The 23,543-nt window shown below is 47.1% G+C and overlaps 48 non-coding genes across 48 annotated transcripts; 24 read left to right on the forward strand and 24 right to left on the reverse strand.

Annotated features, from left to right (window-relative positions):
* The first annotated feature begins 667 nt into the window (after positions 1–667).
* On the forward strand, positions 668–739 carry trnap-ugg (transfer RNA proline (anticodon UGG)). The gene has a single exon. It is a non-coding gene; the product is annotated as a tRNA-Pro (tRNA).
* Positions 740–867: 128 nt separating this feature from the next.
* Positions 868–939, forward strand: trnad-guc (transfer RNA aspartic acid (anticodon GUC)). Its single transcript has one exon. It is a non-coding gene; the product is annotated as a tRNA-Asp (tRNA).
* A 75-nt stretch (positions 940–1,014) lies between these two features.
* On the reverse strand, positions 1,015–1,085 carry trnag-gcc (transfer RNA glycine (anticodon GCC)). Its single transcript has one exon. It is a non-coding gene; the product is annotated as a tRNA-Gly (tRNA).
* A 453-nt stretch (positions 1,086–1,538) lies between these two features.
* Positions 1,539–1,610, reverse strand: trnap-agg (transfer RNA proline (anticodon AGG)). Its single transcript has one exon. It is a non-coding gene; the product is annotated as a tRNA-Pro (tRNA).
* Positions 1,611–2,652: 1,042 nt separating this feature from the next.
* Positions 2,653–2,724, forward strand: trnap-ugg (transfer RNA proline (anticodon UGG)). The gene has a single exon. It is a non-coding gene; the product is annotated as a tRNA-Pro (tRNA).
* A 128-nt stretch (positions 2,725–2,852) lies between these two features.
* On the forward strand, positions 2,853–2,924 carry trnad-guc (transfer RNA aspartic acid (anticodon GUC)). The gene has a single exon. It is a non-coding gene; the product is annotated as a tRNA-Asp (tRNA).
* A 75-nt stretch (positions 2,925–2,999) lies between these two features.
* Positions 3,000–3,070, reverse strand: trnag-gcc (transfer RNA glycine (anticodon GCC)). The gene has a single exon. It is a non-coding gene; the product is annotated as a tRNA-Gly (tRNA).
* Positions 3,071–3,523: 453 nt separating this feature from the next.
* trnap-agg (transfer RNA proline (anticodon AGG)) lies at positions 3,524–3,595 on the reverse strand. The gene has a single exon. It is a non-coding gene; the product is annotated as a tRNA-Pro (tRNA).
* Positions 3,596–4,638: 1,043 nt separating this feature from the next.
* On the forward strand, positions 4,639–4,710 carry trnap-ugg (transfer RNA proline (anticodon UGG)). Its single transcript has one exon. It is a non-coding gene; the product is annotated as a tRNA-Pro (tRNA).
* A 128-nt stretch (positions 4,711–4,838) lies between these two features.
* On the forward strand, positions 4,839–4,910 carry trnad-guc (transfer RNA aspartic acid (anticodon GUC)). The gene has a single exon. It is a non-coding gene; the product is annotated as a tRNA-Asp (tRNA).
* Positions 4,911–4,985: 75 nt separating this feature from the next.
* trnag-gcc (transfer RNA glycine (anticodon GCC)) lies at positions 4,986–5,056 on the reverse strand. Its single transcript has one exon. It is a non-coding gene; the product is annotated as a tRNA-Gly (tRNA).
* A 453-nt stretch (positions 5,057–5,509) lies between these two features.
* Positions 5,510–5,581, reverse strand: trnap-agg (transfer RNA proline (anticodon AGG)). Its single transcript has one exon. It is a non-coding gene; the product is annotated as a tRNA-Pro (tRNA).
* A 1,047-nt stretch (positions 5,582–6,628) lies between these two features.
* trnap-ugg (transfer RNA proline (anticodon UGG)) lies at positions 6,629–6,700 on the forward strand. Its single transcript has one exon. It is a non-coding gene; the product is annotated as a tRNA-Pro (tRNA).
* A 128-nt stretch (positions 6,701–6,828) lies between these two features.
* Positions 6,829–6,900, forward strand: trnad-guc (transfer RNA aspartic acid (anticodon GUC)). Its single transcript has one exon. It is a non-coding gene; the product is annotated as a tRNA-Asp (tRNA).
* Positions 6,901–6,975: 75 nt separating this feature from the next.
* trnag-gcc (transfer RNA glycine (anticodon GCC)) lies at positions 6,976–7,046 on the reverse strand. The gene has a single exon. It is a non-coding gene; the product is annotated as a tRNA-Gly (tRNA).
* A 453-nt stretch (positions 7,047–7,499) lies between these two features.
* trnap-agg (transfer RNA proline (anticodon AGG)) lies at positions 7,500–7,571 on the reverse strand. The gene has a single exon. It is a non-coding gene; the product is annotated as a tRNA-Pro (tRNA).
* A 1,043-nt stretch (positions 7,572–8,614) lies between these two features.
* Positions 8,615–8,686, forward strand: trnap-ugg (transfer RNA proline (anticodon UGG)). Its single transcript has one exon. It is a non-coding gene; the product is annotated as a tRNA-Pro (tRNA).
* Positions 8,687–8,816: 130 nt separating this feature from the next.
* On the forward strand, positions 8,817–8,888 carry trnad-guc (transfer RNA aspartic acid (anticodon GUC)). The gene has a single exon. It is a non-coding gene; the product is annotated as a tRNA-Asp (tRNA).
* A 75-nt stretch (positions 8,889–8,963) lies between these two features.
* trnag-gcc (transfer RNA glycine (anticodon GCC)) lies at positions 8,964–9,034 on the reverse strand. Its single transcript has one exon. It is a non-coding gene; the product is annotated as a tRNA-Gly (tRNA).
* A 451-nt stretch (positions 9,035–9,485) lies between these two features.
* trnap-agg (transfer RNA proline (anticodon AGG)) lies at positions 9,486–9,557 on the reverse strand. The gene has a single exon. It is a non-coding gene; the product is annotated as a tRNA-Pro (tRNA).
* A 1,043-nt stretch (positions 9,558–10,600) lies between these two features.
* Positions 10,601–10,672, forward strand: trnap-ugg (transfer RNA proline (anticodon UGG)). The gene has a single exon. It is a non-coding gene; the product is annotated as a tRNA-Pro (tRNA).
* A 130-nt stretch (positions 10,673–10,802) lies between these two features.
* On the forward strand, positions 10,803–10,874 carry trnad-guc (transfer RNA aspartic acid (anticodon GUC)). The gene has a single exon. It is a non-coding gene; the product is annotated as a tRNA-Asp (tRNA).
* A 75-nt stretch (positions 10,875–10,949) lies between these two features.
* On the reverse strand, positions 10,950–11,020 carry trnag-gcc (transfer RNA glycine (anticodon GCC)). The gene has a single exon. It is a non-coding gene; the product is annotated as a tRNA-Gly (tRNA).
* A 451-nt stretch (positions 11,021–11,471) lies between these two features.
* trnap-agg (transfer RNA proline (anticodon AGG)) lies at positions 11,472–11,543 on the reverse strand. The gene has a single exon. It is a non-coding gene; the product is annotated as a tRNA-Pro (tRNA).
* Positions 11,544–12,583: 1,040 nt separating this feature from the next.
* On the forward strand, positions 12,584–12,655 carry trnap-ugg (transfer RNA proline (anticodon UGG)). Its single transcript has one exon. It is a non-coding gene; the product is annotated as a tRNA-Pro (tRNA).
* Positions 12,656–12,785: 130 nt separating this feature from the next.
* trnad-guc (transfer RNA aspartic acid (anticodon GUC)) lies at positions 12,786–12,857 on the forward strand. Its single transcript has one exon. It is a non-coding gene; the product is annotated as a tRNA-Asp (tRNA).
* Positions 12,858–12,932: 75 nt separating this feature from the next.
* Positions 12,933–13,003, reverse strand: trnag-gcc (transfer RNA glycine (anticodon GCC)). The gene has a single exon. It is a non-coding gene; the product is annotated as a tRNA-Gly (tRNA).
* A 452-nt stretch (positions 13,004–13,455) lies between these two features.
* On the reverse strand, positions 13,456–13,527 carry trnap-agg (transfer RNA proline (anticodon AGG)). Its single transcript has one exon. It is a non-coding gene; the product is annotated as a tRNA-Pro (tRNA).
* Positions 13,528–14,559: 1,032 nt separating this feature from the next.
* trnap-ugg (transfer RNA proline (anticodon UGG)) lies at positions 14,560–14,631 on the forward strand. Its single transcript has one exon. It is a non-coding gene; the product is annotated as a tRNA-Pro (tRNA).
* Positions 14,632–14,761: 130 nt separating this feature from the next.
* On the forward strand, positions 14,762–14,833 carry trnad-guc (transfer RNA aspartic acid (anticodon GUC)). The gene has a single exon. It is a non-coding gene; the product is annotated as a tRNA-Asp (tRNA).
* Positions 14,834–14,908: 75 nt separating this feature from the next.
* trnag-gcc (transfer RNA glycine (anticodon GCC)) lies at positions 14,909–14,979 on the reverse strand. Its single transcript has one exon. It is a non-coding gene; the product is annotated as a tRNA-Gly (tRNA).
* Positions 14,980–15,431: 452 nt separating this feature from the next.
* trnap-agg (transfer RNA proline (anticodon AGG)) lies at positions 15,432–15,503 on the reverse strand. The gene has a single exon. It is a non-coding gene; the product is annotated as a tRNA-Pro (tRNA).
* A 1,048-nt stretch (positions 15,504–16,551) lies between these two features.
* trnap-ugg (transfer RNA proline (anticodon UGG)) lies at positions 16,552–16,623 on the forward strand. The gene has a single exon. It is a non-coding gene; the product is annotated as a tRNA-Pro (tRNA).
* A 130-nt stretch (positions 16,624–16,753) lies between these two features.
* Positions 16,754–16,825, forward strand: trnad-guc (transfer RNA aspartic acid (anticodon GUC)). The gene has a single exon. It is a non-coding gene; the product is annotated as a tRNA-Asp (tRNA).
* A 74-nt stretch (positions 16,826–16,899) lies between these two features.
* Positions 16,900–16,970, reverse strand: trnag-gcc (transfer RNA glycine (anticodon GCC)). Its single transcript has one exon. It is a non-coding gene; the product is annotated as a tRNA-Gly (tRNA).
* A 452-nt stretch (positions 16,971–17,422) lies between these two features.
* On the reverse strand, positions 17,423–17,494 carry trnap-agg (transfer RNA proline (anticodon AGG)). The gene has a single exon. It is a non-coding gene; the product is annotated as a tRNA-Pro (tRNA).
* Positions 17,495–18,539: 1,045 nt separating this feature from the next.
* Positions 18,540–18,611, forward strand: trnap-ugg (transfer RNA proline (anticodon UGG)). Its single transcript has one exon. It is a non-coding gene; the product is annotated as a tRNA-Pro (tRNA).
* A 130-nt stretch (positions 18,612–18,741) lies between these two features.
* trnad-guc (transfer RNA aspartic acid (anticodon GUC)) lies at positions 18,742–18,813 on the forward strand. Its single transcript has one exon. It is a non-coding gene; the product is annotated as a tRNA-Asp (tRNA).
* Positions 18,814–18,887: 74 nt separating this feature from the next.
* On the reverse strand, positions 18,888–18,958 carry trnag-gcc (transfer RNA glycine (anticodon GCC)). Its single transcript has one exon. It is a non-coding gene; the product is annotated as a tRNA-Gly (tRNA).
* Positions 18,959–19,410: 452 nt separating this feature from the next.
* trnap-agg (transfer RNA proline (anticodon AGG)) lies at positions 19,411–19,482 on the reverse strand. The gene has a single exon. It is a non-coding gene; the product is annotated as a tRNA-Pro (tRNA).
* Positions 19,483–20,511: 1,029 nt separating this feature from the next.
* Positions 20,512–20,583, forward strand: trnap-ugg (transfer RNA proline (anticodon UGG)). Its single transcript has one exon. It is a non-coding gene; the product is annotated as a tRNA-Pro (tRNA).
* Positions 20,584–20,711: 128 nt separating this feature from the next.
* Positions 20,712–20,783, forward strand: trnad-guc (transfer RNA aspartic acid (anticodon GUC)). The gene has a single exon. It is a non-coding gene; the product is annotated as a tRNA-Asp (tRNA).
* A 75-nt stretch (positions 20,784–20,858) lies between these two features.
* On the reverse strand, positions 20,859–20,929 carry trnag-gcc (transfer RNA glycine (anticodon GCC)). The gene has a single exon. It is a non-coding gene; the product is annotated as a tRNA-Gly (tRNA).
* Positions 20,930–21,381: 452 nt separating this feature from the next.
* trnap-agg (transfer RNA proline (anticodon AGG)) lies at positions 21,382–21,453 on the reverse strand. Its single transcript has one exon. It is a non-coding gene; the product is annotated as a tRNA-Pro (tRNA).
* Positions 21,454–22,505: 1,052 nt separating this feature from the next.
* trnap-ugg (transfer RNA proline (anticodon UGG)) lies at positions 22,506–22,577 on the forward strand. The gene has a single exon. It is a non-coding gene; the product is annotated as a tRNA-Pro (tRNA).
* Positions 22,578–22,705: 128 nt separating this feature from the next.
* Positions 22,706–22,777, forward strand: trnad-guc (transfer RNA aspartic acid (anticodon GUC)). The gene has a single exon. It is a non-coding gene; the product is annotated as a tRNA-Asp (tRNA).
* A 75-nt stretch (positions 22,778–22,852) lies between these two features.
* Positions 22,853–22,923, reverse strand: trnag-gcc (transfer RNA glycine (anticodon GCC)). Its single transcript has one exon. It is a non-coding gene; the product is annotated as a tRNA-Gly (tRNA).
* A 453-nt stretch (positions 22,924–23,376) lies between these two features.
* On the reverse strand, positions 23,377–23,448 carry trnap-agg (transfer RNA proline (anticodon AGG)). Its single transcript has one exon. It is a non-coding gene; the product is annotated as a tRNA-Pro (tRNA).
* Positions 23,449–23,543: the final 95 nt, after the last annotated feature.

Raw genomic sequence — 23,543 nt, forward strand, 5'->3', positions numbered from 1 at the left:
ACTGGTGCGACACGGGGGTTTTGACCTGCTCCGTTCCCGACCTGGGCCGGTTCACCCCTCCTTAGACGACCTGGCATTCACGAGCTCCCCCAGAAATGCCATGTCGATGCCGTGCTAAGTGCGGACTCCCGATCGGCACAGCCAGTTGCAGCACAGAGCTCCCGTGCTCAAGCGATCCGCCAGCCTCAACCTGCCCCTGTAGCTGGCATTACAGACACACGCCACGGCGCCCGGCGTGAGCGAGAGCGGCTAGAAGGCAATTCAAATCCCCTTGTCTGAAATGAGAGCGAGAGTACTCGTGCAGTTCTCCACTGACGTGGCAGCTTTTAATGCCGATTGCATTAAAAGCATTGCCGGGTCCTGCTGTAGCGGTAAAACACTGTGACCAGATGAATGAATTGAAAAAGTGTTACGTGAAACACATGTGAATCCTAGTTTTCGTGCTGCGAATTTAAAAAAAAAAAAAAAAAAAAAAAAAAAAAAAAAAGCAGCACTATAAGAATGCCAAAAAATAAAGAAGGTTGCGTTGGCGAGTATTAAGCCCCCCCTCCTCTGAGGTGCCAGCAGCATTCCGCACCGGCAGACGGAACGGGACTCTGGTCATGCTGCACTTATTTTGCTGCCAGAGACTGAATCACGCGTCGGCCGCCGGATAAAACCGAAAGCTGGCTCGTTGGTCTAGGGGTATGATTCTCGCTTTGGGTGCGAGAGGTCCCGGGTTCAAATCCCGGACGAGCCCGTTTTTTTTTTTTTAATTGTTTTGTACTATACTGTTTTCGATCCGTAAACCATTAAGCTCAGCAGGCAGTTTTGACTTAGACGCTTTGCAACTAAATGCGTTGCCATAGTGGCAGGGAGCGTGTGCCTTCCTCGTTAGTATAGTGGTCAGTATCCCCGCCTGTCACGCGGGAGACCGGGGTTCATTTCCCCGACGGGGAGATTTTTTTTTTTTTTTTACTGATTGAAGGCAGGTGCGTGTGGCTGTAATTGTATACATAAAGTAAAAAAGAAGGTTGCATTGGCCGGGAATCGAACCCGGGCCTCCCGCGTGGCAGGCGAGAATTCTACCACTGAACCACCAATGCTTGCTTGACGTTTGCTTGAGGTTTGCTTGAGGTAGGTAATGTATTAGCAGCATCTAGTGCAGTGTGAAAAGATGAATTAACCCGTTCTAGTGCTAGATTGTACATGTACACAAACAATTGTACCTACAAAATGCCCATCTGTTACACTAGTTTTGTGGTTGTTTTAAACTACATACCAAAAAAAAAAAAAAAAAACAAGCACATGCGTTACCAAAATAAACAGTGCTGTATAAACTACAGAAACTCGATGCTGAATGGTTTTATAGTCTGTTACGTCAGAATTGTGTTTAATGCATAAGCAGTTGCTTTGCAGACTCAACAAAGACTGCAGTCCTCGTTTAACCATTGTGCAATCAGCCCTTGGTCGCTGTGATATTGTTGTTCATGGAATTTGAGCGTGCGTATCGGCAATGCATAGTAATTGGAAAAGTGTAATACAAAAGAATTAAAAACGGGCTCGTCCGGGATTTGAACCCGGGACCTCTCGCACCCTAAGCGAGAATCATACCCCTAGACCAACGAGCCAGCGCCTGCCACTGTTGTGGTCCCCCGAGTTTCCAAAGAAGTGCAGACCTAGCTGTTCTGTTAGATGGGAGACGTTTTTCTATTGGGTGTACCTGTCGAGACCACTGTAATTTTGCCGTGTCTCCGAGCTGTGTGCTGTTGCCTGTTTGGGCCGTCTGACTTCTTTAACTGGCGGCTAGCATTTCTATGTTCATCGAGAAGCGGTCGCTATAAATGAGGAAAGTAGTTTAGGTGGGATTTCGTTTTGATATGTTTGGAATGGATCAGTTAGTCAGCATGTACTTCAAAAAATAAATAGAAAAAAAAGGAGGCTGGGTTTCGTTGTTTTGCAAAGGATGCACTGCAACATCCGCTCACAGGAGCAGTCCCACTACTGGTGCGACACGGGGGTTTTGACCTGCTCCGTTCCCGACCTGGGCCGGTTCACCCCTCCTTAGACGACCTGGCATTCACGAGCTCCCCCAGAAATGCCATGTCGATGCCGTGCTAAGTGCGGACTCCCGATCGGCACAGCCAGTTGCAGCACAGAGCTCCCGTGCTCAAGCGATCCGCCAGCCTCAACCTGCCCCTGTAGCTGGCATTACAGACACACGCCACGGCGCCCGGCGTGAGCGAGAGCGGCTAGAAGGCAATTCAAATCCCCTTGTCTGAAATGAGAGCGAGAGTACTCGTGCAGTTCTCCACTGACGTGGCAGCTTTTAATGCCGATTGCATTAAAAGCATTGCCGGGTCCTGCTGTAGCGGTAAAACACTGTGACCAGATGAATGAATTGAAAAAGTGTTACGTGAAACACATGTGAATCCTAGTTTTCGTGCTGCGAATTTAAAAAAAAAAAAAAAAAAAAAAAAAAAAAAAAAAAAAGCAGCACTATAAGAATGCCAAAAAATAAAGAAGGTTGCGTTGGCGAGTATTAAGCCCCCCCTCCTCTGAGGTGCCAGCAGCATTCCGCACCGGCAGACGGAACGGGACTCTGGTCATGCTGCACTTATTTTGCTGCCAGAGACTGAATCACGCGTCGGCCGCCAGATAAAACCGAAAGCTGGCTCGTTGGTCTAGGGGTATGATTCTCGCTTTGGGTGCGAGAGGTCCCGGGTTCAAATCCCGGACGAGCCCGTTTTTTTTTTTTTAATTGTTTTGTACTATACTGTTTTCGATCCGTAAACCATTAAGCTCAGCAGGCAGTTTTGACTTAGACGCTTTGCAACTAAATGCGTTGCCATAGTGGCAGGGAGCGTGTGCCTTCCTCGTTAGTATAGTGGTCAGTATCCCCGCCTGTCACGCGGGAGACCGGGGTTCAATTCCCCGACGGGGAGATTTTTTTTTTTTTTTTACTGATTGAAGGCAGGTGCGTGTGGCTGTAATTGTATACATAAAGTAAAAAAGAAGGTTGCATTGGCCGGGAATCGAACCCGGGCCTCCCGCGTGGCAGGCGAGAATTCTACCACTGAACCACCAATGCTTGCTTGACGTTTGCTTGAGGTTTGCTTGAGGTAGGTAATGTATTAGCAGCATCTAGTGCAGTGTGAAAAGATGAATTAACCCGTTCTAGTGCTAGATTGTACATGTACACAAACAATTGTACCTACAAAATGCCCATCTGTTACACTAGTTTTGTGGTTGTTTTAAACTACATACCAAAAAAAAAAAAAAAAAACAAGCACATGCGTTACCAAAATAAACAGTGCTGTATAAACTACAGAAACTCGATGCTGAATGGTTTTATAGTCTGTTACGTCAGAATTGTGTTTAATGCATAAGCAGTTGCTTTGCAGACTCAACAAAGACTGCAGTCCTCGTTTAACCATTGTGCAATCAGCCCTTGGTCGCTGTGATATTGTTGTTCATGGAATTTGAGCGTGCGTATCGGCAATGCATAGTAATTGGAAAAGTGTAATACAAAAGAATTAAAAACGGGCTCGTCCGGGATTTGAACCCGGGACCTCTCGCACCCTAAGCGAGAATCATACCCCTAGACCAACGAGCCAGCGCCTGCCACTGTTGTGGTCCCCCGAGTTTCCAAAGAAGTGCAGACCTAGCTGTTCTGTTAGATGGGAGACGTTTTTCTATTGGGTGTACCTGTCGAGACCACTGTAATTTTGCCGTGTCTCCGAGCTGTGTGCTGTTGCCTGTTTGGGCCGTCTGACTTCTTTAACTGGCGGCTAGCATTTCTATGTTCATCGAGAAGCGGTCGCTATAAATGAGGAAAGTAGTTTAGGTGGGATTTCGTTTTGATATGTTTGGAATGGATCAGTTAGTCAGCATGTACTTCAAAAAATAAATAGAAAAAAAAGGAGGCTGGGTTTCGTTGTTTTGCAAAGGATGCACTGCAACATCCGCTCACAGGAGCAGTCCCACTACTGGTGCGACACGGGGGTTTTGACCTGCTCCGTTCCCGACCTGGGCCGGTTCACCCCTCCTTAGACGACCTGGCATTCACGAGCTCCCCCAGAAATGCCATGTCGATGCCGTGCTAAGTGCGGACTCCCGATCGGCACAGCCAGTTGCAGCACAGAGCTCCCGTGCTCAAGCGATCCGCCAGCCTCAACCTGCCCCTGTAGCTGGCATTACAGACACACGCCACGGCGCCCGGCGTGAGCGAGAGCGGCTAGAAGGCAATTCAAATCCCCTTGTCTGAAATGAGAGCGAGAGTACTCGTGCAGTTCTCCACTGACGTGGCAGCTTTTAATGCCGATTGCATTAAAAGCATTGCCGGGTCCTGCTGTAGCGGTAAAACACTGTGACCAGATGAATGAATTGAAAAAGTGTTACGTGAAACACATGTGAATCCTAGTTTTCGTGCTGCGAATTTAAAAAAAAAAAAAAAAAAAAAAAAAAAAAAAAAAAAAAGCAGCACTATAAGAATGCCAAAAAATAAAGAAGGTTGCGTTGGCGAGTATTAAGCCCCCCCTCCTCTGAGGTGCCAGCAGCATTCCGCACCGGCAGACGGAACGGGACTCTGGTCATGCTGCACTTATTTTGCTGCCAGAGACTGAATCACGCGTCGGCCGCCGGATAAAACCGAAAGCTGGCTCGTTGGTCTAGGGGTATGATTCTCGCTTTGGGTGCGAGAGGTCCCGGGTTCAAATCCCGGACGAGCCCGTTTTTTTTTTTTTAATTGTTTTGTACTATACTGTTTTCGATCCGTAAACCATTAAGCTCAGCAGGCAGTTTTGACTTAGACGCTTTGCAACTAAATGCGTTGCCATAGTGGCAGGGAGCGTGTGCCTTCCTCGTTAGTATAGTGGTCAGTATCCCCGCCTGTCACGCGGGAGACCGGGGTTCAATTCCCCGACGGGGAGATTTTTTTTTTTTTTTTACTGATTGAAGGCAGGTGCGTGTGGCTGTAATTGTATACATAAAGTAAAAAAGAAGGTTGCATTGGCCGGGAATCGAACCCGGGCCTCCCGCGTGGCAGGCGAGAATTCTACCACTGAACCACCAATGCTTGCTTGACGTTTGCTTGAGGTTTGCTTGAGGTAGGTAATGTATTAGCAGCATCTAGTGCAGTGTGAAAAGATGAATTAACCCGTTCTAGTGCTAGATTGTACATGTACACAAACAATTGTACCTACAAAATGCCCATCTGTTACACTAGTTTTGTGGTTGTTTTAAACTACATACCAAAAAAAAAAAAAAAAAACAAGCACATGCGTTACCAAAATAAACAGTGCTGTATAAACTACAGAAACTCGATGCTGAATGGTTTTATAGTCTGTTACGTCAGAATTGTGTTTAATGCATAAGCAGTTGCTTTGCAGACTCAACAAAGACTGCAGTCCTCGTTTAACCATTGTGCAATCAGCCCTTGGTCGCTGTGATATTGTTGTTCATGGAATTTGAGCGTGCGTATCGGCAATGCATAGTAATTGGAAAAGTGTAATACAAAAGAATTAAAAACGGGCTCGTCCGGGATTTGAACCCGGGACCTCTCGCACCCTAAGCGAGAATCATACCCCTAGACCAACGAGCCAGCGCCTGCCACTGTTGTGGTCCCCCGAGTTTCCAAAGAAGTGCAGACCTAGCTGTTCTGTTAGATGGGAGACGTTTTTCTATTGGGTGTACCTGTCGAGACCACTGTAATTTTGCCGTGTCTCCGAGCTGTGTGCTGTTGCCTGTTTGGGCCGTCTGACTTCTTTAACTGGCGGCTAGCATTTCTATGTTCATCGAGAAGCGGTCGCTATAAATGAGGAAAGTAGTTTAGGTGGGATTTCGTTTTGATATGTTTGGAATGGATCAGTTAGTCAGCATGTACTTCAAAAAATAAATAGAAAAAAAAGGAGGCTGGGTTTCGTTGTTTTGCAAAGGATGCACTGCAACATCCGCTCACAGGAGCAGTCCCACTACTGGTGCGACACGGGGGTTTTGACCTGCTCCGTTCCCGACCTGGGCCGGTTCACCCCTCCTTAGACGACCTGGCATTCACGAGCTCCCCCAGAAATGCCATGTCGATGCCGTGCTAAGTGCGGACTCCCGATCGGCACAGCCAGTTGCAGCACAGAGCTCCCGTGCTCAAGCGATCCGCCAGCCTCAACCTGCCCCTGTAGCTGGCATTACAGACACACGCCACGGCGCCCGGCGTGAGCGAGAGCGGCTAGAAGGCAATTCAAATCCCCTTGTCTGAAATGAGAGCGAGAGTACTCGTGCAGTTCTCCACTGACGTGGCAGCTTTTAATGCCGATTGCATTAAAAGCATTGCCGGGTCCTGCTGTAGCGGTAAAACACTGTGACCAGATGAATGAATTGAAAAAGTGTTACGTGAAACACATGTGAATCCTAGTTTTCGTGCTGCGAATTTAAAAAAAAAAAAAAAAAAAAAAAAAAAAAAAAAAAAAAAAAAGCAGCACTATAAGAATGCCAAAAAATAAAGAAGGTTGCGTTGGCGAGTATTAAGCCCCCCCTCCTCTGAGGTGCCAGCAGCATTCCGCACCGGCAGACGGAACGGGACTCTGGTCATGCTGCACTTATTTTGCTGCCAGAGACTGAATCACGCGTCGGCCGCCGGATAAAACCGAAAGCTGGCTCGTTGGTCTAGGGGTATGATTCTCGCTTTGGGTGCGAGAGGTCCCGGGTTCAAATCCCGGACGAGCCCGTTTTTTTTTTTTTAATTGTTTTGTACTATACTGTTTTCGATCCGTAAACCATTAAGCTCAGCAGGCAGTTTTGACTTAGACGCTTTGCAACTAAATGCGTTGCCATAGTGGCAGGGAGCGTGTGCCTTCCTCGTTAGTATAGTGGTCAGTATCCCCGCCTGTCACGCGGGAGACCGGGGTTCAATTCCCCGACGGGGAGATTTTTTTTTTTTTTTTACTGATTGAAGGCAGGTGCGTGTGGCTGTAATTGTATACATAAAGTAAAAAAGAAGGTTGCATTGGCCGGGAATCGAACCCGGGCCTCCCGCGTGGCAGGCGAGAATTCTACCACTGAACCACCAATGCTTGCTTGACGTTTGCTTGAGGTTTGCTTGAGGTAGGTAATGTATTAGCAGCATCTAGTGCAGTGTGAAAAGATGAATTAACCCGTTCTAGTGCTAGATTGTACATGTACACAAACAATTGTACCTACAAAATGCCCATCTGTTACACTAGTTTTGTGGTTGTTTTAAACTACATACCAAAAAAAAAAAAAAAAAACAAGCACATGCGTTACCAAAATAAACAGTGCTGTATAAACTACAGAAACTCGATGCTGAATGGTTTTATAGTCTGTTACGTCAGAATTGTGTTTAATGCATAAGCAGTTGCTTTGCAGACTCAACAAAGACTGCAGTCCTCGTTTAACCATTGTGCAATCAGCCCTTGGTCGCTGTGATATTGTTGTTCATGGAATTTGAGCGTGCGTATCGGCAATGCATAGTAATTGGAAAAGTGTAATACAAAAGAATTAAAAACGGGCTCGTCCGGGATTTGAACCCGGGACCTCTCGCACCCTAAGCGAGAATCATACCCCTAGACCAACGAGCCAGCGCCTGCCACTGTTGTGGTCCCCCGAGTTTCCAAAGAAGTGCAGACCTAGCTGTTCTGTTAGATGGGAGACGTTTTTCTATTGGGTGTACCTGTCGAGACCACTGTAATTTTGCCGTGTCTCCGAGCTGTGTGCTGTTGCCTGTTTGGGCCGTCTGACTTCTTTAACTGGCGGCTAGCATTTCTATGTTCATCGAGAAGCGGTCGCTATAAATGAGGAAAGTAGTTTAGGTGGGATTTCGTTTTGATATGTTTGGAATGGATCAGTTAGTCAGCATGTACTTCAAAAAATAAATAGAAAAAAAAGGAGGCTGGGTTTCGTTGTTTTGCAAAGGATGCACTGCAACATCCGCTCACAGGAGCAGTCCCACTACTGGTGCGACACGGGGGTTTTGACCTGCTCCGTTCCCGACCTGGGCCGGTTCACCCCTCCTTAGACGACCTGGCATTCACGAGCTCCCCCAGAAATGCCATGTCGATGCCGTGCTAAGTGCGGACTCCCGATCGGCACAGCCAGTTGCAGCACAGAGCTCCCGTGCTCAAGCGATCCGCCAGCCTCAACCTGCCCCTGTAGCTGGCATTACAGACACACGCCACGGCGCCCGGCGTGAGCGAGAGCGGCTAGAAGGCAATTCAAATCCCCTTGTCTGAAATGAGAGCGAGAGTACTCGTGCAGTTCTCCACTGACGTGGCAGCTTTTAATGCCGATTGCATTAAAAGCATTGCCGGGTCCTGCTGTAGCGGTAAAACACTGTGACCAGATGAATGAATTGAAAAAGTGTTACGTGAAACACATGTGAATCCTAGTTTTCGTGCTGCGAATTTAAAAAAAAAAAAAAAAAAAAAAAAAAAAAAAAAAAAAAGCAGCACTATAAGAATGCCAAAAAATAAAGAAGGTTGCGTTGGCGAGTATTAAGCCCCCCCTCCTCTGAGGTGCCAGCAGCATTCCGCACCGGCAGACGGAACGGGACTCTGGTCATGCTGCACTTATTTTGCTGCCAGAGACTGAATCACGCGTCGGCCGCCGGATAAAACCGAAAGCTGGCTCGTTGGTCTAGGGGTATGATTCTCGCTTTGGGTGCGAGAGGTCCCGGGTTCAAATCCCGGACGAGCCCGTTTATTTTTTTTTTTAATTGTTTTGTACTATACTGTTTTCGATCCGTAAACCATTAAGCTCAGCAGGCAGTTTTGACTTAGACGCTTTGCAACTAAATGCGTTGCCATAGTGGCAGGGAGCGTGTGCCTTCCTCGTTAGTATAGTGGTCAGTATCCCCGCCTGTCACGCGGGAGACCGGGGTTCAATTCCCCGACGGGGAGATTTTTTTTTTTTTTTTACTGATTGAAGGCAGGTGCGTGTGGCTGTAATTGTATACATAAAGTAAAAAAGAAGGTTGCATTGGCCGGGAATCGAACCCGGGCCTCCCGCGTGGCAGGCGAGAATTCTACCACTGAACCACCAATGCTTGCTTGACGTTTGCTTGAGGTTTGCTTGAGGTAGGTAATGTATTAGCAGCATCTAGTGCAGTGTGAAAAGATGAATTAACCCGTTCTAGTGCTAGATTGTACATGTACACAAACAATTGTACCTACAAAATGCCCATCTGTTACACTAGTTTTGTGGTTGTTTTAAACTACATACCAAAAAAAAAAAAAAAACAAGCACATGCGTTACCAAAATAAACAGTGCTGTATAAACTACAGAAACTCGATGCTGAATGGTTTTATAGTCTGTTACGTCAGAATTGTGTTTAATGCATAAGCAGTTGCTTTGCAGACTCAACAAAGACTGCAGTCCTCGTTTAACCATTGTGCAATCAGCCCTTGGTCGCTGTGATATTGTTGTTCATGGAATTTGAGCGTGCGTATCGGCAATGCATAGTAATTGGAAAAGTGTAATACAAAAGAATTAAAAACGGGCTCGTCCGGGATTTGAACCCGGGACCTCTCGCACCCTAAGCGAGAATCATACCCCTAGACCAACGAGCCAGCGCCTGCCACTGTTGTGGTCCCCCGAGTTTCCAAAGAAGTGCAGACCTAGCTGTTCTGTTAGATGGGAGACGTTTTTCTATTGGGTGTACCTGTCGAGACCACTGTAATTTTGCCGTGTCTCCGAGCTGTGTGCTGTTGCCTGTTTGGGCCGTCTGACTTCTTTAACTGGCGGCTAGCATTTCTATGTTCATCGAGAAGCGGTCGCTATAAATGAGGAAAGTAGTTTAGGTGGGATTTCGTTTTGATATGTTTGGAATGGATCAGTTAGTCAGCATGTACTTCAAAAAATAAATAGAAAAAAAAGGAGGCTGGGTTTCGTTGTTTTGCAAAGGATGCACTGCAACATCCGCTCACAGGAGCAGTCCCACTACTGGTGCGACACGGGGGTTTTGACCTGCTCCGTTCCCGACCTGGGCCGGTTCACCCCTCCTTAGACGACCTGGCATTCACGAGCTCCCCCAGAAATGCCATGTCGATGCCGTGCTAAGTGCGGACTCCCGATCGGCACAGCCAGTTGCAGCACAGAGCTCCCGTGCTCAAGCGATCCGCCAGCCTCAACCTGCCCCTGTAGCTGGCATTACAGACACACGCCACGGCGCCCGGCGTGAGCGAGAGCGGCTAGAAGGCAATTCAAATCCCCTTGTCTGAAATGAGAGCGAGAGTACTCGTGCAGTTCTCCACTGACGTGGCAGCTTTTAATGCCGATTGCATTAAAAGCATTGCCGGGTCCTGCTGTAGCGGTAAAACACTGTGACCAGATGAATGAATTGAAAAAGTGTTACGTGAAACACATGTGAATCCTAGTTTTCGTGCTGCGAATTTAAAAAAAAAAAAAAAAAAAAAAAAAAAAAAAAAAAAAAGCAGCACTATAAGAATGCCAAAAAATAAAGAAGGTTGCGTTGGCGAGTATTAAGCCCCCCCTCCTCTGAGGTGCCAGCAGCATTCCGCACCGGCAGACGGAACGGGACTCTGGTCATGCTGCACTTATTTTGCTGCCAGAGACTGAATCACGCGTCGGCCGCCGGATAAAACCGAAAGCTGGCTCGTTGGTCTAGGGGTATGATTCTCGCTTTGGGTGCGAGAGGTCCCGGGTTCAAATCCCGGACGAGCCCGTTTATTTTTTTTTTTAATTGTTTTGTACTATACTGTTTTCGATCCGTAAACCATTAAGCTCAGCAGGCAGTTTTGACTTAGACGCTTTGCAACTAAATGCGTTGCCATAGTGGCAGGGAGCGTGTGCCTTCCTCGTTAGTATAGTGGTCAGTATCCCCGCCTGTCACGCGGGAGACCGGGGTTCAATTCCCCGACGGGGAGATTTTTTTTTTTTTTTTACTGATTGAAGGCAGGTGCGTGTGGCTGTAATTGTATACATAAAGTAAAAAAGAAGGTTGCATTGGCCGGGAATCGAACCCGGGCCTCCCGCGTGGCAGGCGAGAATTCTACCACTGAACCACCAATGCTTGCTTGACGTTTGCTTGAGGTTTGCTTGAGGTAGGTAATGTATTAGCAGCATCTAGTGCAGTGTGAAAAGATGAATTAACCCGTTCTAGTGCTAGATTGTACATGTACACAAACAATTGTACCTACAAAATGCCCATCTGTTACACTAGTTTTGTGGTTGTTTTAAACTACATACCAAAAAAAAAAAAAAAACAAGCACATGCGTTACCAAAATAAACAGTGCTGTATAAACTACAGAAACTCGATGCTGAATGGTTTTATAGTCTGTTACGTCAGAATTGTGTTTAATGCATAAGCAGTTGCTTTGCAGACTCAACAAAGACTGCAGTCCTCGTTTAACCATTGTGCAATCAGCCCTTGGTCGCTGTGATATTGTTGTTCATGGAATTTGAGCGTGCGTATCGGCAATGCATAGTAATTGGAAAAGTGTAATACAAAAGAATTAAAAACGGGCTCGTCCGGGATTTGAACCCGGGACCTCTCGCACCCTAAGCGAGAATCATACCCCTAGACCAACGAGCCAGCGCCTGCCACTGTTGTGGTCCCCCGAGTTTCCAAAGAAGTGCAGACCTAGCTGTTCTGTTAGATGGGAGACGTTTTTCTATTGGGTGTAACTGTCGAGACCACTGTAATTTTGCCGTGTCTCCGAGCTGTGTGCTGTTGCCTGTTTGGGCCGTCTGACTTCTTTAACTGGCGGCTAGCATTTCTATGTTCATCGAGAAGCGGTCGCTATAAATGAGGAAAGTAGTTTAGGTGGGATTTCGTTTTGATATGTTTGGAATGGATCAGTTAGTCAGCATGTACTTCAAAAAATAAATAGAAAAAAAAGGAGGCTGGGTTTCGTTGTTTTGCAAAGGATGCACTGCAACATCCGCTCACAGGAGCAGTCCCACTACTGGTGCGACACGGGGGTTTTGACCTGCTCCGTTCCCGACCTGGGCCGGTTCACCCCTCCTTAGACGACCTGGCATTCACGAGCTCCCCCAGAAATGCCATGTCGATGCCGTGCTAAGTGCGGACTCCCGATCGGCACAGCCAGTTGCAGCACAGAGCTCCCGTGCTCAAGCGATCCGCCAGCCTCAACCTGCCCCTGTAGCTGGCATTACAGACACACGCCACGGCGCCCGGCGTGAGCGAGAGCGGCTAGAAGGCAATTCAAATCCCCTTGTCTGAAATGAGAGCGAGAGTACTCGTGCAGTTCTCCACTGACGTGGCAGCTTTTAATGCCGATTGCATTAAAAGCATTGCCGGGTCCTGCTGTAGCGGTAAAACACTGTGACCAGATGAATGAATTGAAAAAGTGTTACGTGAAACACATGTGAATCCTAGTTTTCGTGCTGCGAATTTAAAAAAAAAAAAAAAAAAAAAAAAAAAAAAAAAAAGCAGCACTATAAGAATGCCAAAAAATAAAGAAGGTTGCGTTGGCGAGTATTAAGCCCCCCCTCCTCTGAGGTGCCAGCAGCATTCCGCACCGGCAGACGGAACGGGACTCTGGTCATGCTGCACTTATTTTGCTGCCAGAGACTGAATCACGCGTCGGCCGCCGGATAAAACCGAAAGCTGGCTCGTTGGTCTAGGGGTATGATTCTCGCTTTGGGTGCGAGAGGTCCCGGGATCAAATCCCGGACGAGCCCGTTTTTTTTTTTTTTTAATTGTTTTGTACTATACTGTTTTCGATCCGTAAACCATTAAGCTCAGCAGGCAGTTTTGACTTAGACGCTTTGCAACTAAATGCGTTGCCATAGTGGCAGGGAGCGTGTGCCTTCCTCGTTAGTATAGTGGTCAGTATCCCCGCCTGTCACGCGGGAGACCGGGGTTCAATTCCCCGACGGGGAGATTTTTTTTTTTTTTTTACTGATTGAAGGCAGGTGCGTGTGGCTGTAATTGTATACATAAAGTAAAAAAGAAGGTTGCATTGGCCGGGAATCGAACCCGGGCCTCCCGCGTGGCAGGCGAGAATTCTACCACTGAACCACCAATGCTTGCTTGACGTTTGCTTGAGGTTTGCTTGAGGTAGGTAATGTATTAGCAGCATCTAGTGCAGTGTGAAAAGATGAATTAACCCGTTCTAGTGCTAGATTGTACATGTACACAAACAATTGTACCTACAAAATGCCCATCTGTTACACTAGTTTTGTGGTTGTTTTAAACTACATACCAAAAAAAAAAAAAAAAACAAGCACATGCGTTACCAAAATAAACAGTGCTGTATAAACTACAGAAACTCGATGCTGAATGGTTTTATAGTCTGTTACGTCAGAATTGTGTTTAATGCATAAGCAGTTGCTTTGCAGACTCAACAAAGACTGCAGTCCTCGTTTAACCATTGTGCAATCAGCCCTTGGTCGCTGTGATATTGTTGTTCATGGAATTTGAGCGTGCGTATCGGCAATGCATAGTAATTGGAAAAGTGTAATACAAAAGAATTAAAAACGGGCTCGTCCGGGATTTGAACCCGGGACCTCTCGCACCCTAAGCGAGAATCATACCCCTAGACCAACGAGCCAGCGCCTGCCACTGTTGTGGTCCCCCGAGTTTCCAAAGAAGTGCAGACCTAGCTGTTCTGTTAGATGGGAGACGTTTTTCTATTGGGTGTACCTGTCGAGACCACTGTAATTTTGCCGTGTCTCCGAGCTGTGTGCTGTTGCCTGTTTGGGCCGTCTGACTTCTTTAACTGGCGGCTAGCATTTCTATGTTCATCGAGAAGCGGTCGCTATAAATGAGGAAAGTAGTTTAGGTGGGATTTCGTTTTGATATGTTTGGAATGGATCAGTTAGTCAGCATGTACTTCAAAAAATAAATAGAAAAAAAAGGAGGCTGGGTTTCGTTGTTTTGCAAAGGATGCACTGCAACATCCGCTCACAGGAGCAGTCCCACTACTGGTGCGACACGGGGGTTTTGACCTGCTCCGTTCCCGACCTGGGCCGGTTCACCCCTCCTTAGACGACCTGGCATTCACGAGCTCCCCCAGAAATGCCATGTCGATGCCGTGCTAAGTGCGGACTCCCGATCGGCACAGCCAGTTGCAGCACAGAGCTCCCGTGCTCAAGCGATCCGCCAGCCTCAACCTGCCCCTGTAGCTGGCATTACAGACACACGCCACGGCGCCCGGCGTGAGCGAGAGTGGCTAGAAGGCAATTCAAATCCCCTTGTCTGAAATGAGAGCGAGAGTACTCGTGCAGTTCTCCACTGACGTGGCAGCTTTTAATGCCGATTGCATTAAAAGCATTGCCGGGTCCTGCTGTAGCGGTAAAACACTGTGACCAGATGAATGAATTGAAAAAGTGTTACGTGAAACACATGTGAATCCTAGTTTTCGTGCTGCGAATTTAAAAAAAAAAAAAAAAAAAAAAAAAAAGCAGCACTATAAGAATGCCAAAAAATAAAGAAGGTTGCGTTGGCGAGTATTAAGCCCCCCCTCCTCTGAGGTGCCAGCAGCATTCCGCACCGGCAGACGGAACGGGACTCTGGTCATGCTGCACTTATTTTGCTGCCAGAGACTGAATCACGCGTCGGCCGCCGGATAAAACCGAAAGCTGGCTCGTTGGTCTAGGGGTATGATTCTCGCTTTGGGTGCGAGAGGTCCCGGGTTCAAATCCCGGACGAGCCCGTTTTTTTTTTTTTTTAATTGTTTTGTACTATACTGTTTTCGATCCGTAAACCATTAAGCTCAGCAGGCAGTTTTGACTTAGACGCTTTGCAACTAAATGCGTTGCCATAGTGGCAGGGAGCGTGTGCCTTCCTCGTTAGTATAGTGGTCAGTATCCCCGCCTGTCACGCGGGAGACCGGGGTTCAATTCCCCGACGGGGAGATTTTTTTTTTTTTTTTACTGATTGAAGGCAGGTGCGTGTGGCTGTAATTGTATACATAAAGTAAAAAAGAAGGTTGCATTGGCCGGGAATCGAACCCGGGCCTCCCGCGTGGCAGGCGAGAATTCTACCACTGAACCACCAATGCTTGCTTGACGTTTGCTTGAGGTTTGCTTGAGGTAGGTAATGTATTAGCAGCATCTAGTGCAGTGTGAAAAGATGAATTAACCCGTTCTAGTGCTAGATTGTACATGTACACAAACAATTGTACCTACAAAATGCCCATCTGTTACACTAGTTTTGTGGTTGTTTTAAACTACATACCAAAAAAAAAAAAAAAAACAAGCACATGCGTTACCAAAATAAACAGTGCTGTATAAACTACAGAAACTCGATGCTGAATGGTTTTATAGTCTGTTACGTCAGAATTGTGTTTAATGCATAAGCAGTTGCTTTGCAGACTCAACAAAGACTGCAGTCCTCGTTTAACCATTGTGCAATCAGCCCTTGGTCGCTGTGATATTGTTGTTCATGGAATTTGAGCGTGCGTATCGGCAATGCATAGTAATTGGAAAAGTGTAATACAAAAGAATTAAAAACGGGCTCGTCCGGGATTTGAACCCGGGACCTCTCGCACCCTAAGCGAGAATCATACCCCTAGACCAACGAGCCAGCGCCTGCCACTGTTGTGGTCCCCCGAGTTTCCAAAGAAGTGCAGACCTAGCTGTTCTGTTAGATGGGAGACGTTTTTCTATTGGGTGTACCTGTCGAGACCACTGTAATTTTGCCGTGTCTCCGAGCTGTGTGCTGTTGCCTGTTTGGGCCGTCTGACTTCTTTAACTGGCGGCTAGCATTTCTATGTTCATCGAGAAGCGGTCGCTATAAATGAGGAAAGTAGTTTAGGTGGGATTTCGTTTTGATATGTTTGGAATGGATCAGTTAGTCAGCATGTACTTCAAAAAATAAATAGAAAAAAAAGGAGGCTGGGTTTCGTTGTTTTGCAAAGGATGCACTGCAACATCCGCTCACAGGAGCAGTCCCACTACTGGTGCGACACGGGGGTTTTGACCTGCTCCGTTCCCGACCTGGGCCGGTTCACCCCTCCTTAGACGACCTGGCATTCACGAGCTCCCCCAGAAATGCCATGTCGATGCCGTGCTAAGTGCGGACTCCCGATCGGCACAGCCAGTTGCAGCACAGAGCTCCCGTGCTCAAGCGATCCGCCAGCCTCAACCTGCCCCTGTAGCTGGCATTACAGACACACGCCACGGCGCCCGGCGTGAGCGAGAGCGGCTAGAAGGCAATTCAAATCCCCTTGTCTGAAATGAGAGCGAGAGTACTCGTGCAGTTCTCCACTGACGTGGCAGCTTTTAATGCCGATTGCATTAAAAGCATTGCCGGGTCCTGCTGTAGCGGTAAAACACTGTGACCAGATGAATGAATTGAAAAAGTGTTACGTGAAACACATGTGAATCCTAGTTTTCGTGCTGCGAATTTAAAAAAAAAAAAAAAAAAAAAAAAAAAAAAAAAAAAAAAAAAAGCAGCACTATAAGAATGCCAAAAAATAAAGAAGGTTGCGTTGGCGAGTATTAAGCCCCCCCTCCTCTGAGGTGCCAGCAGCATTCCGCACCGGCAGACGGAACGGGACTCTGGTCATGCTGCACTTATTTTGCTGCCAGAGACTGAATCACGCGTCGGCCGCCGGATAAAACCGAAAGCTGGCTCGTTGGTCTAGGGGTATGATTCTCGCTTTGGGTGCGAGAGGTCCCGGGTTCAAATCCCGGACGAGCCCGTTTTTTTTTTTTTTTAATTGTTTTGTACTATACTGTTTTCGATCCGTAAACCATTAAGCTCAGCAGGCAGTTTTGACTTAGACGCTTTGCAACTAAATGCGTTGCCATAGTGGCAGGGAGCGTGTGCCTTCCTCGTTAGTATAGTGGTCAGTATCCCCGCCTGTCACGCGGGAGACCGGGGTTCAATTCCCCGACGGGGAGATTTTTTTTTTTTTTTACTGATTGAAGGCAGGTGCGTGTGGCTGTAATTGTATACATAAAGTAAAAAAGAAGGTTGCATTGGCCGGGAATCGAACCCGGGCCTCCCGCGTGGCAGGCGAGAATTCTACCACTGAACCACCAATGCTTGCTTGACGTTTGCTTGAGGTTTGCTTGAGGTAGGTAATGTATTAGCAGCATCTAGTGCAGTGTGAAAAGATGAATTAACCCGTTCTAGTGCTAGATTGTACATGTACACAAACAATTGTACCTACAAAATGCCCATCTGTTACACTAGTTTTGTGGTTGTTTTAAACTACATACCAAAAAAAAAAAAAAAAACAAGCACATGCGTTACCAAAATAAACAGTGCTGTATAAACTACAGAAACTCGATGCTGAATGGTTTTATAGTCTGTTACGTCAGAATTGTGTTTAATGCATAAGCAGTTGCTTTGCAGACTCAACAAAGACTGCAGTCCTCGTTTAACCATTGTGCAATCAGCCCTTGGTCGCTGTGATATTGTTGTTCATGGAATTTGAGCGTGCGTATCGGCAATGCATAGTAATTGGAAAAGTGTAATACAAAAGAATTAAAAACGGGCTCGTCCGGGATTTGAACCCGGGACCTCTCGCACCCTAAGCGAGAATCATACCCCTAGACCAACGAGCCAACGCCTGCCACTGTTGTGGTCCCCCGAGTTTCCAAAGAAGTGCAGACCTAGCTGTTCTGTTAGATGGGAGACGTTTTTCTATTGGGTGTACCTGTCGAGACCACTGTAATTTTGCCGTGTCTCCGAGCTGTGTGCTGTTGCCTGTTTGGGCCGTCTGACTTCTTTAACTGGCGGCTAGCATTTCTATGTTCATCGAGAAGCGGTCGCTATAAATGAGGAAAGTAGTTTAGGTGGGATTTCGTTTTGATATGTTTGGAATGGATCAGTTAGTCAGCATGTACTTCAAAAAATAAATAGAAAAAAAAGGAGGCTGGGTTTCGTTGTTTTGCAAAGGATGCACTGCAACATCCGCTCACAGGAGCAGTCCCACTACTGGTGCGACACGGGGGTTTTGACCTGCTCCGTTCCCGACCTGGGCCGGTTCACCCCTCCTTAGACGACCTGGCATTCACGAGCTCCCCCAGAAATGCCATGTCGATGCCGTGCTAAGTGCGGACTCCCGATCGGCACAGCCAGTTGCAGCACAGAGCTCCCGTGCTCAAGCGATCCGCCAGCCTCAACCTGCCCCTGTAGCTGGCATTACAGACACACGCCACGGCGCCCGGCGTGAGCGAGAGCGGCTAGAAGGCAATTCAAATCCCCTTGTCTGAAATGAGAGCGAGAGTACTCGTGCAGTTCTCCACTGACGTGGCAGCTTTTAATGCCGATTGCATTAAAAGCATTGCCGGGTCCTGCTGTAGCGGTAAAACACTGTGACCAGATGAATGAATTGAAAAAGTGTTACGTGAAACACATGTGAATCCTAGTTTTCGTGCTGCGAATTTAAAAAAAAAAAAAAAAAAAAAAAAAAAAAAAAAAAAAAAAGCAGCACTATAAGAATGCCAAAAAATAAAGAAGGTTGCGTTGGCGAGTATTAAGCCCCCCCTCCTCTGAGGTGCCAGCAGCATTCCGCACCGGCAGACGGAACGGGACTCTGGTCATGCTGCACTTATTTTGCTGCCAGAGACTGAATCACGCGTCGGCCGCCGGATAAAACCGAAAGCTGGCTCGTTGGTCTAGGGGTATGATTCTCGCTTTGGGTGCGAGAGGTCCCGGGTTCAAATCCCGGACGAGCCCGTTTTTTTTTTTTTTTAATTGTTTTGTACTATACTGTTTTCGATCCGTAAACCATTAAGCTCAGCAGGCAGTTTTGACTTAGACGCTTTGCAACTAAATGCGTTGCCATAGTGGCAGGGAGCGTGTGCCTTCCTCGTTAGTATAGTGGTCAGTATCCCCGCCTGTCACGCGGGAGACCGGGGTTCAATTCCCCGACGGGGAGATTTTTTTTTTTTTTTACTGATTGAAGGCAGGTGCGTGTGGCTGTAATTGTATACATAAAGTAAAAAAGAAGGTTGCATTGGCCGGGAATCGAACCCGGGCCTCCCGCGTGGCAGGCGAGAATTCTACCACTGAACCACCAATGCTTGCTTGACGTTTGCTTGAGGTTTGCTTGAGGTAGGTAATGTATTAGCAGCATCTAGTGCAGTGTGAAAAGATGAATTAACCCGTTCTAGTGCTAGATTGTACATGTACACAAACAATTGTACCTACAAAATGCCCATCTGTTACACTAGTTTTGTGGTTGTTTTAAACTACATACCAAAAAAAAAAAAAAAAACAAGCACATGCGTTACCAAAATAAACAGTGCTGTATAAACTACAGAAACTCGATGCTGAATGGTTTTATAGTCTGTTACGTCAGAATTGTGTTTAATGCATAAGCAGTTGCTTTGCAGACTCAACAAAGACTGCAGTCCTCGTTTAACCATTGTGCAATCAGCCCTTGGTCGCTGTGATATTGTTGTTCATGGAATTTGAGCGTGCGTATCGGCAATGCATAGTAATTGGAAAAGTGTAATACAAAAGAATTAAAAACGGGCTCGTCCGGGATTTGAACCCGGGACCTCTCGCACCCTAAGCGAGAATCATACCCCTAGACCAACGAGCCAGCGCCTGCCACTGTTGTGGTCCCCCGAGTTTCCAAAGAAGTGCAGACCTAGCTGTTCTGTTAGATGGGAGACGTTTTTCTATTGGGTGTACCTGTCGAGACCACTGTAATTTTGCCGTGTCTCCGAGCTGTGTGCTGTTGCCTGTTTGGGCCGTCTGACTTCTTTAACTGGCGGCTAGCATTTCTATGTTCATCGAGAAGCGGTCGCTATAAATGAGGAAAGTAGTTTAGGTGGGATTTCGTTTTGATATGTTTGGAATGGATCAGTTAGTCAGCATGTACTTCAAAAAATAAATAGAAAAAAAAGGAGGCTGGGTTTCGTTGTTTTGCAAAGGATGCACTGCAACATCCGCTCACAGGAGCAGTCCCACTACTGGTGCGACACGGGGGTTTTGACCTGCTCCGTTCCCGACCTGGGCCGGTTCACCCCTCCTTAGACGACCTGGCATTCACGAGCTCCCCCAGAAATGCCATGTCGATGCCGTGCTAAGTGCGGACTCCCGATCGGCACAGCCAGTTGCAGCACAGAGCTCCCGTGCTCAAGCGATCCGCCAGCCTCAACCTGCCCCTGTAGCTGGCATTACAGACACACGCCACGGCGCCCGGCGTGAGCGAGAGCGGCTAGAAGGCAATTCAAATCCCCTTGTCTGAAATGAGAGCGAGAGTACTCGTGCAGTTCTCCACTGACGTGGCAGCTTTTAATGCCGATTGCATTAAAAGCATTGCCGGGTCCTGCTGTAGCGGTAAAACACTGTGACCAGATGAATGAATTGAAAAAGTGTTACGTGAAACACATGTGAATCCTAGTTTTCGTGCTGCGAATTTAAAAAAAAAAAAAAAAAAAAAAAAGCAGCACTATAAGAATGCCAAAAAATAAAGAAGGTTGCGTTGGCGAGTATTAAGCCCCCCCTCCTCTGAGGTGCCAGCAGCATTCCGCACCGGCAGACGGAACGGGACTCTGGTCATGCTGCACTTATTTTGCTGCCAGAGACTGAATCACGCGTCGGCCGCCGGATAAAACCGAAAGCTGGCTCGTTGGTCTAGGGGTATGATTCTCGCTTTGGGTGCGAGAGGTCCCGGGTTCAAATCCCGGACGAGCCCGTTTTTTTTTTTTTAATTGTTTTGTACTATACTGTTTTCGATCCGTAAACCATTAAGCTCAGCAGGCAGTTTTGACTTAGACGCTTTGCAACTAAATGCGTTGCCATAGTGGCAGGGAGCGTGTGCCTTCCTCGTTAGTATAGTGGTCAGTATCCCCGCCTGTCACGCGGGAGACCGGGGTTCAATTCCCCGACGTGGAGATTTTTTTTTTTTTTTTACTGATTGAAGGCAGGTGCGTGTGGCTGTAATTGTATACATAAAGTAAAAAAGAAGGTTGCATTGGCCGGGAATCGAACCCGGGCCTCCCGCGTGGCAGGCGAGAATTCTACCACTGAACCACCAATGCTTGCTTGACGTTTGCTTGAGGTTTGCTTGAGGTAGGTAATGTATTAGCAGCATCTAGTGCAGTGTGAAAAGATGAATTAACCCGTTCTAGTGCTAGATTGTACATGTACACAAACAATTGTACCTACAAAATGCCCTTCTGTTACACTAGTTTTGTGGTTGTTTTAAACTACATACCAAAAAAAAAAAAAAAAACAAGCACATGCGTTACCAAAATAAACAGTGCTGTATAAACTACAGAAACTCGATGCTGAATGGTTTTATAGTCTGTTACGTCAGAATTGTGTTTAATGCATAAGCAGTTGCTTTGCAGACTCAACAAAGACTGCAGTCCTCGTTTAACCATTGTGCAATCAGCCCTTGGTCGCTGTGATATTGTTGTTCATGGAATTTGAGCGTGCGTATCGGCAATGCATAGTAATTGGAAAAGTGTAATACAAAAGAATTAAAAACGGGCTCGTCCGGGATTTGAACCCGGGACCTCTCGCACCCTAAGCGAGAATCATACCCCTAGACCAACGAGCCAGCGCCTGCCACTGTTGTGGTCCCCCGAGTTTCCAAAGAAGTGCAGACCTAGCTGTTCTGTTAGATGGGAGACGTTTTTCTATTGGGTGTACCTGTCGAGACCACTGTAATTTTGCCGTGTCTCCGAGCTGTGTGCTGTTGCCTGTTTGGGCCGTCTGACTTCTTTAACTGGCGGCTAGCATTTCTATGTTCATCGAGAAGCGGTCGCTATAAATGAGGAAAGTAGTTTAGGTGGGATTTCGTTTTGATATGTTTGGAATGGATCAGTTAGTCAGCATGTACTTCAAAAAATAAATAGAAAAAAAAGGAGGCTGGGTTTCGTTGTTTTGCAAAGGATGCACTGCAACATCCGCTCACAGGAGCAGTCCCACTACTGGTGCGACACGGGGGTTTTGACCTGCTCCGTTCCCGACCTGGGCCGGTTCACCCCTCCTTAGACGACCTGGCATTCACGAGCTCCCCCAGAAATGCCATGTCGATGCCGTGCTAAGTGCGGACTCCCGATCGGCACAGCCAGTTGCAGCACAGAGCTCCCGTGCTCAAGCGATCCGCCAGCCTCAACCTGCCCCTGTAGCTGGCATTACAGACACACGCCACGGCGCCCGGCGTGAGCGAGAGCGGCTAGAAGGCAATTCAAATCCCCTTGTCTGAAATGAGAGCGAGAGTACTCGTGCAGTTCTCCACTGACGTGGCAGCTTTTAATGCCGATTGCATTAAAAGCATTGCCGGGTCCTGCTGTAGCGGTAAAACACTGTGACCAGATGAATGAATTGAAAAAGTGTTACGTGAAACACATGTGAATCCTAGTTTTCGTGCTGCGAATTTAAAAAAAAAAAAAAAAAAAAAAAAAAAAAAAAAAAAAAAAAAAAAAAGCAGCACTATAAGAATGCCAAAAAATAAAGAAGGTTGCGTTGGCGAGTATTAAGCCCCCCCTCCTCTGAGGTGCCAGCAGCATTCCGCACCGGCAGACGGAACGGGACTCTGGTCATGCTGCACTTATTTTGCTGCCAGAGACTGAATCACGCGTCGGCCGCCGGATAAAACCGAAAGCTGGCTCGTTGGTCTAGGGGTATGATTCTCGCTTTGGGTGCGAGAGGTCCCGGGTTCAAATCCCGGACGAGCCCGTTTTTTTTTTTTTAATTGTTTTGTACTATACTGTTTTCGATCCGTAAACCATTAAGCTCAGCAGGCAGTTTTGACTTAGACGCTTTGCAACTAAATGCGTTGCCATAGTGGCAGGGAGCGTGTGCCTTCCTCGTTAGTATAGTGGTCAGTATCCCCGCCTGTCACGCGGGAGACCGGGGTTCAATTCCCCGACGGGGAGATTTTTTTTTTTTTTTTACTGATTGAAGGCAGGTGCGTGTGGCTGTAATTGTATACATAAAGTAAAAAAGAAGGTTGCATTGGCCGGGAATCGAACCCGGGCCTCCCGCGTGGCAGGCGAGAATTCTACCACTGAACCACCAATGCTTGCTTGACGTTTGCTTGAGGTTTGCTTGAGGTAGGTAATGTATTAGCAGCATCTAGTGCAGTGTGAAAAGATGAATTAACCCGTTCTAGTGCTAGATTGTACATGTACACAAACAATTGTACCTACAAAATGCCCATCTGTTACACTAGTTTTGTGGTTGTTTTAAACTACATACCAAAAAAAAAAAAAAAAAACAAGCACATGCGTTACCAAAATAAACAGTGCTGTATAAACTACAGAAACTCGATGCTGAATGGTTTTATAGTCTGTTACGTCAGAATTGTGTTTAATGCATAAGCAGTTGCTTTGCAGACTCAACAAAGACTGCAGTCCTCGTTTAACCATTGTGCAATCAGCCCTTGGTCGCTGTGATATTGTTGTTCATGGAATTTGAGCGTGCGTATCGGCAATGCATAGTAATTGGAAAAGTGTAATACAAAAGAATTAAAAACGGGCTCGTCCGGGATTTGAACCCGGGACCTCTCGCACCCTAAGCGAGAATCATACCCCTAGACCAACGAGCCAGCGCCTGCCACTGTTGTGGTCCCCCGAGTTTCCAAAGAAGTGCAGACCTAGCTGTTCTGTTAGATGGGAGACGTTTTTCTATTGGGTGTACCTG

Source organism: Acipenser ruthenus, chromosome 55, assembly GCF_902713425.1.
Source record: "Acipenser ruthenus chromosome 55, fAciRut3.2 maternal haplotype, whole genome shotgun sequence".
In the NCBI taxonomy this organism is placed as follows: domain Eukaryota; kingdom Metazoa; phylum Chordata; class Actinopteri; order Acipenseriformes; family Acipenseridae; genus Acipenser; species Acipenser ruthenus.